Source organism: Cryptomeria japonica, chromosome 5 (assembly GCF_030272615.1).
Source record: "Cryptomeria japonica chromosome 5, Sugi_1.0, whole genome shotgun sequence".
Classification (NCBI taxonomy): Eukaryota; Viridiplantae; Streptophyta; class Pinopsida; order Cupressales; family Cupressaceae; genus Cryptomeria; species Cryptomeria japonica.
Genome location: NC_081409.1, coordinates 93,675,706 through 93,683,400, shown reverse-complemented (window position 1 = coordinate 93,683,400; position 7,695 = coordinate 93,675,706).

The following is a 7,695-nucleotide window of genomic DNA, read 5'->3' as shown; positions in this document are numbered from 1 at the left end:
CAAGAACTTGACCATCTTCGTAATGTCTTCATTCTCAACGGGCACTCCATCAAGAAAATCTCTAGGGCCCTCATCCATGCCAAGCATCTTTTCTTTTCTGATAACCAACCCCCCCAATCATCTACCCACCCTTTGATTGCCCTTCCCTTCATTGATGGCATTTCACAAAAAAAATTCAAGATCCTTCGTAAGAAAGGCCTTCAATGTTCTCTCAAACCCTTCTCCACTTTGAGGCATCAAATTCGTTCCCTCAAAGACCCTAAAGACATCTTGCTTGATTCAGGTGTCTACAAGGTCACTTTCTCTTAGGTGCACCTTACATAGGTGAGACGAGTAGGTCTTTCAACACTAGAATCAAAGAGAATAGTGTCAATATTAAGCATGACCGTGTCTCTAAGTCTGCCCTTGCCGAGCATTCCTCGTTAAACAAGCACCACATTTTGTTATACCCCTGCCCTAATCAATTTTTAATCTCGGTTTGACCTTGGTTAGTTTATCATAATATAATGATTATAGTCAGATGTTTTGATTTAGTGTATATCGGTTTATGTGGTCTTTACACCAATTTGTATGCAAGTGATTAATTCTCCTATTTTGTGCTATAATCTCGGGCTAACACTTTCATTAAATTTATATATGTATGCATGTATGACTCTTGATTGCAGGAGATTTTAGGTACAGTGCCGCATGGGTGCGAGGTTCCTCTCCACTTGGATTCGTAGGTTTGAGTGTACCTCTTTGGTCCTTAGAATTTGGATTAGGTGGTCGTAAGACCCTCGTTTGACCTTAGTCATGCTCAAGTGAGCATCGTCAGTCGTCATCGGTGTTCCCTTTGGTTGGGTATGCGGGTCGTCTATCTGTTTGGCTTTCTTGGGTTGCGAGTTTTGTGTGTGGTTAATCGAGTAATTAATCCTTAATCTTTAATTTGATTAAATGCATGTTTTCGCATTAGTATATTTGGGGACTAAATTAAATAGGCTCCTATTTTATGTGATTAATCGTTAATTGAATTGCTCGATTTAAATTGGGAGCAAGTTCAATTAAATAATTAATTTTGATGTTAAACTTAATATGTTTATGTTGTTGGAAAAGAAAAATTTAAATTTAATTGAAATAGAGTTAATTTAATCTTGTTGGCTTTTTGAAATAGAAAGGTTAATTTCAGTTATTTAAGAAAATCAATTTCAAATTGAAAAGCAAGTTAATATATTGATATAGTTGGAAAATAATGATTTTTGAGGAATTATTTTAAATAAAATATTTTAATTCCAAAAAAAAATAATAAAATTTTTGGTCAAACCTTTTCCATTTAACCTAGACTTTTGGAAAAATATGGGGATTGATTTTTTTGGAAAATATTTTGGATGGAAAATTTGGGGGTTTTGGAGGGAGAAGGATTTCTTGTGCTGCAGGTTGGGGCTCTCCATCAGATCCTTTCCAGGAATGCTTTTGAGGTAGGAATTTGTTTATCAATTTGATAAATTGTTTAATAAAAAAAAAATGGGCTTGAACGTTCTTCATGCAATTTTGGTTTCAAATTCTCCATTGATTGCCCCAAGATTAAGAACTATTGTGGAAATTAGTTAAGATTGGTTGATTGCTTGTATCTTGTATGAAAAATGAGCTTCCTTATGCCCAAAAAGATTATTTATTTGGATGGTTATTCCACAAATTTCTCTAATTTTGAAAACCTCTATCATTCTGAAAATCTTTATTTTAAGTCTCAATAAGAGACTTTTTTTTTTTTAAATGGGGGTTTGTTTAAAAAAAAAGAGAGAAATATAAATATAAAACAAAAATATATTTCATAACAAAATCGATTTTTATTTCAAAATCAAAATTTCATATTTGTTTGGAAAAAATATATTAATTTGGGGATTGGAGGAGCGGGGAGTGGAGGCTCAACCCGCCGCCTCCTCCCCCTGCGCGGGTCTACGACCAGCGGCGGCCGTAGGGAGCTGCGACCCCCGCGGTGACCGCAGGGTCCCCCGCGGTTAGGGCATGACCGCCCAACCCCCGTGAAAGGGAGGTGGGCTCGGCTACCCTTTTTGCTGCCCCCATTATATTGTTGTTTTTAAAAATTGTTTTTATTATAAAAAAATAATAATAATATAATAATTATTTAATATTATTAAATGTAATTTTTAATTAAGTTTAAATATGGCATTTAATTAATAACTGGGATCTTTGGTGTCATGTGTGCCCTTAGTTGGTGTGAGGTGTATCGACTTTATGTGCATGCTTGTCCTCCTCTTTGTATGTGAGTGATTGAGCAGACCTTAACTTGTTTGTAACGCGTGTGTTCACACCTTGTTTTCAGCTTCTTGATGTTGGTGCTTTGGAGTGATTATATGTTCTTTGTTGCTTATTGATATCTTGGTCTACGATTACTCAGATTCTGAAAGAGAGTCGTATGTACCTTCCTTATTGAGTGTTGTACTCTTTAGACTAATCCATTTGGGTTGGTTAGTGCTTGTCTTGAATCTGAAAGTGTGAAATGTGCTTGTTTAAGAGTATGATCTAGTTTAAGTGTTGTTCGCTTGAAGGACTGGTATGGTAGATACTGAATGCTTATTTTGTAGCAAATTGAATAGTTATAACCCTTCCTCCTCTCTCTCTCTAGAAATTAAAATGTTTGGGATATGTGTAATTATCTCTTATATGAGGTTTCTTTTTGGAAGAGAAAGGTGTGACTTCTTGAACCCTTGTGTGAACCTTATGACGCTTATGTGTTTTTAAATAATAAAAAGGGCTTTGGGTTTGAAAGTTAATATTGGCTATTGGGAGAAAACTATATGTTTGAATTAAGAATTCTCCATGTGTTTTGTAGAAGTAACATAATTAAATTCTATCTTAAGTAATGTGAATTAGTATGCGAATAGCCATTATTTGAAACTACTTTGTTTGTAAAAGAGGTATTAAAGGGAACATGTTATAGTAGCTTCAAAAGTGTATTAATGTGTTCCACGAAAGATTATTTTATGTATTTCATTAAACCAATTTTATTGAGGATTTATTTTAGCAATGCTCCATTGAACTTGCTTTTGGGTATATGTAATTACCTTATTATGTTTAGAAAGTGCGAATGAAAAGCTTGTTTGATGTGCATGCATTAATATGTATTATTTTGGTGATAGCTCCTCACTTACCTTTTGATCGTAATTTGATTTTCAAATATAGGTTGCAAATTATGATATGTGTCTGTATTGTATTAAAGTAGTGAGTGTTCTCAAGAGGCCTTGCATCATCGATAAGATTACCTGTTTTGATCTCTGTTGTTTGGAAAACTAGAACATTCTGTTGCAACCATAATTATTGGAAATGTCATGTTAGGATGTTTGGCATCCTTCTAAAACGATAGAGAAATGAAAACCATGCATTTAAAATGATAGGCTTATAGTGAGAAATTTATATTCTAGTGTGATCTTGTTGATCTTGTGTCTTTGTAGGAAATGGTTTGATTATCAAACTCTCTTTCCCTTCTCTTTGCCTAAATCATAAGATTTTTAGAAATGCTACGAAGAATGCATCGATTAAAATAGAATGGTTATAAAACATGTGAAATTGTACTGTTGCATTTTGGCTTCATATTGAAAGATGGAAGTCTTAAGCTTTGGAAAAGAGATTTGCATAGTTAGTAATGTGAATACGAATGCTTAGTGATATCCGAGAAAGATATAGTAATGATGTTATTCCTTATGTAATTGTGAATTGTTAATAATTATAGTACTTGTATCTAGAATAAACTTTATTCAGTTATTCATGTGGAAAGCATAATTAAAATCTTCCTTGAGTAGATGATAGCGTACTGGAAAGTACTCCTCATAAATGTGACTAAACCAGTACTGGTGTATTCGTGTGTATTGTAAGAAACCAATGCTTATTATATGTGCCCATGGGTTGGTGAAGTAATCAACCATGGAGGATATGTTGCTTATGAGTATGGGAAACCATACTATGTATGTGATGTTGCTTATTTGTTTCCCTACTGAGTACCAACCTCAGGTTGTGGGCAATTCAGTATGTTAAGGGGTAGTATTCGAAGTCACCATTCCTTGAATAGTATGGATTGGCGTACGAGTAATGTCGGCGCAAAGCGACTTTAGCTTCTCTATTTCGAGGAATGATATAGTTATACTATAAAACTGTATCAAAGGTGTACTCAATACTTTCCCTTTTGATGAATCTATTTATAGGTTTATGTGTGGCAGCCTATTCCTTCCTTTATTTGAGCATTTTGATGGCATTTCTTGAGCATAGTGATGGTGTAGTTTGGAGGATCCTTTGCCTTGTCTTCATGAAAGGTAGGTTTATCCACATGAGCTACTAGTTAGTATGTGTTGGTGGACATGTGGGTGGACCTTAGTCATGTATACCTCTGGCTTACGACGAGTATCCTTTTAGATACGTCTCTATGCAGGACTTGACCTACGCGTGCTTATTTCCGCGAGGTACACTACCATGCGGGATACATCCATTGCGTGTCTTTTCCGCTTGGAGTATTGCCATGCCGTGCTAAGACACGATGCAAGATGTAGTAGACATTGCCATGCGGCCTATCGACAGGTTTAGGGTAGAGCCATGCCGCATGACGACGTGATGTGGGGTGATGCCAAGGTGCACACTGCCATGGCGTGTGGATGTGTGACTTGGTCGCACCACACGATGATCTACTGTGATAGTTTTACGATTGTTCCTTCCTTCCTCGTTGGTGGCTAGATGCTAGTCACATAGTGATGTTATGTGCAGTTGTGATATTCTTATTTATTTCTTTGTGGACCAACAATTTATTCTACTTTGACTTTGAAGGTTTAGCCATGATCTTGTGATCTTTTGCATTCTTGATTTGGTGTTGCAAATTCCGGATTATTTTCTTGCCTTACTGTTGGAATTGATGATTTATTATCTTTATTCATCTGTACTTTGGTGGCTAAACTGGTTTATCCTTATTGTTTTCATATGCTGGTCTTGTGTTGAAATGTGAAATTCCTCTCCAAGGACATATGAGACGGTCTTGGTAGAGTGTGTACGAGGAAGTAGACGTAAGGAACCTTGAGGATGGGGCTATGTGAGGCTGTGATGCAGCCAGGATCCACTACCTACCTATGTGTGGTGACTATCTCTTGGAGGCTAACCACCTTACTCAACAAAGGATGTTCACGAAGGTCTTGTATGGAAGGTGACACTACTATGGTGTGCCTGGCACCATCGAGCCTTGAGTGAGATATTGGATATTTATGATCATATTATTGTTCTGAGATCAGGCATAGAGATGTTGATCGTGCATGTTATCTTTGACCGAGCATTAGACATGCTCACATGTGGCCTTTTGAGTTATGCATTCCAGTTATGTGGATGGTTATTATGTGTATCATGGAGTAAATTGTGTTAACTTGTCACTATGTTATGGGACATAGTCATTAGAAAGGTTTTCATTTATGTTTGGCAAGTGTAAACAATTGTGTACTATATGTTGCTCTTATTTCTTGAAAGGTAACTTGGTTGTAGAAATTGATATTTGAAGCTAGTTCTATGCGATAAAGTTTATGAAAAAGATGGAATTGGTAAAGGAAATTGATCATGTTGACATGTTTTTTGGTCATATTTGATAGATGAGTATGGTAATTGTTGCTTACCTCTTTTAATGCTTTAATTTGGTGTAATGAAAGGAAGAAAGCTCTTGTATCTCTACCATGATTACTGATGATTCCTAGAATATTTTAAGAAGTGTATGGTTTTAAAATGTATCTTGCCAATGGATAATGGCATTCATAAAGAATTTAGCAATAATGTTTCATTTATTTATGGAAAGATTCCTATGTACAATTTGATCTTTGTTAAATGAGTTTTAGGGCTAATGCATGCGACATGTTCTCCATCTAGAATTACGACTTCCAGGAGCAAGTCGGAACCTAGGGGGGGAGAATGTAGTACCCCTGCCCTAATCAATTTTTAATCTCGGTTTGACCTTGGTTAGTTTATCATAATATAATGATTATAGTCAGATGTTTTGATTTAGTGCATATCGGTTTATGTGGTCTTCACACCGATTTGTATGCAAGTTATTAATTCTCCTATTTTGTGTTATAATCTCAGGCTAACACTTTCATTAAATTTATATATGTATGCATGTATGACTCTTGGTTGCAGGAGATTTTAGGTATAGTGTCGCATGGGTGCGAGGTTCGTCTCCACTTGGATTCGCAGGTTTGAGTGTACCTCTTTGGTCCTTAGAATTTGGATTAGGTGGTCGTAATACCCTCGTTTGACCTTAGTCGTGCTCAAGTGAGCATCATCAGTCGTCGTCGGTGTTCCCTTTGGTTGGGTATGTGGGTCGTCTATCTATTTGGCTTTCTTGGGTTGTGAGTTTTGTGTGTGGTTAATCGAGTAATTAATCCTTAATCTTTAATTTGATTAAATGTGTGTTTTCACATTAGCATATTTGGGGACTAAATTAAATAGGCTCCTGTTTTATGTGATTAATCGTTAATCGAATTGCTCGATTTAAATTGGGAGCAAGTTCAATTAAATAGTTAATTTTAATGTTAAACTTAATATGTTTATGCTGTTGGAAAAGAAAAATTTAAATTTAATTGAAATAGAGTTAATTTAATCTTGTTGGCTTTTTGAAATAGAAAGCTTAATTTCAATTATTTAAGAAAATCAATTTCAAATTGAAAAGCAAGTTAATATATTGATATAGTTGGAAAATAATGATTTTTGAGGAATTATTTTAAATAAAATATTTCAATTCCAAAAAAAAATAATAATAATAAAATTTTTGGTCAAACCTTTTCCATTTAACCTAGACTTTTGGAAAAATATGGGGATTGATTTTTTTGGAAAAATATATTTGGAAAATATTTTGGATGGAAAATTTGGAGGTTTTGGAGGGAGAAGGATTTCTTGAGCTGCAGGTTGGAGCTCTCCATCAGATCCTTTCCAGGAATGCTTTTGAGGTAGGAATTTGTTTATCAATTTGATTAATTGTTTAATAAAAAAAAATGGGCTTGAATGTTCTTCATGCAATTTTGGTTTCAAATTCTCCATTGATTGCCCAAGATTAAGAACTATTGTGGAAATTAGTTAAGATTGGCTGATTGCTTGTATCTTGTATGAAAAATGAGCTTCCTTATGCCCAAAAATATTATTTATTTGGATGGTTATTCCACAAATTTCTCTAATTTTGAAAACCTCTATCATTTTGAAAATCTTTATTTTAAGTCTCTATAAGAGACTGGTTTTTTTTTTTAAATGGGGGTTTGTTTAAAAAAAAGAGAGAAATATAAATATAAAACAAAAATATATTTCATAACAAAAATCGATTTTTATTTCAAAATCAAAATTTCATATTTGTTTGGAAAAAATATATTAATTTAGGGATTGGAGGAGCAGGGAGCGGAGGCTCAACCCGCCGCCTCCTCCCCCTGCGCAAGTCTGCGACCAGTGGCGGCCGCAGCTAGCTGCGACCCCCGTGGTGGCTGCAGGGTCCCCTGCGGTGGCCGCATGGGCCCGCAGGACCCGCGTCCATCGTGGTGGCGCCGTCCGCAGTTAGGGCACGGTCGCCCAACCCCCGTGAAAGGGAAGTGGGCCCGACTACCCTTTTTGCCGCCCCCCATTATATTGTTGTTTTTAAAAATTGTTTTTATTATCAAAAATAAAATAAAAATATAATAATTATTTAATATTATTAAA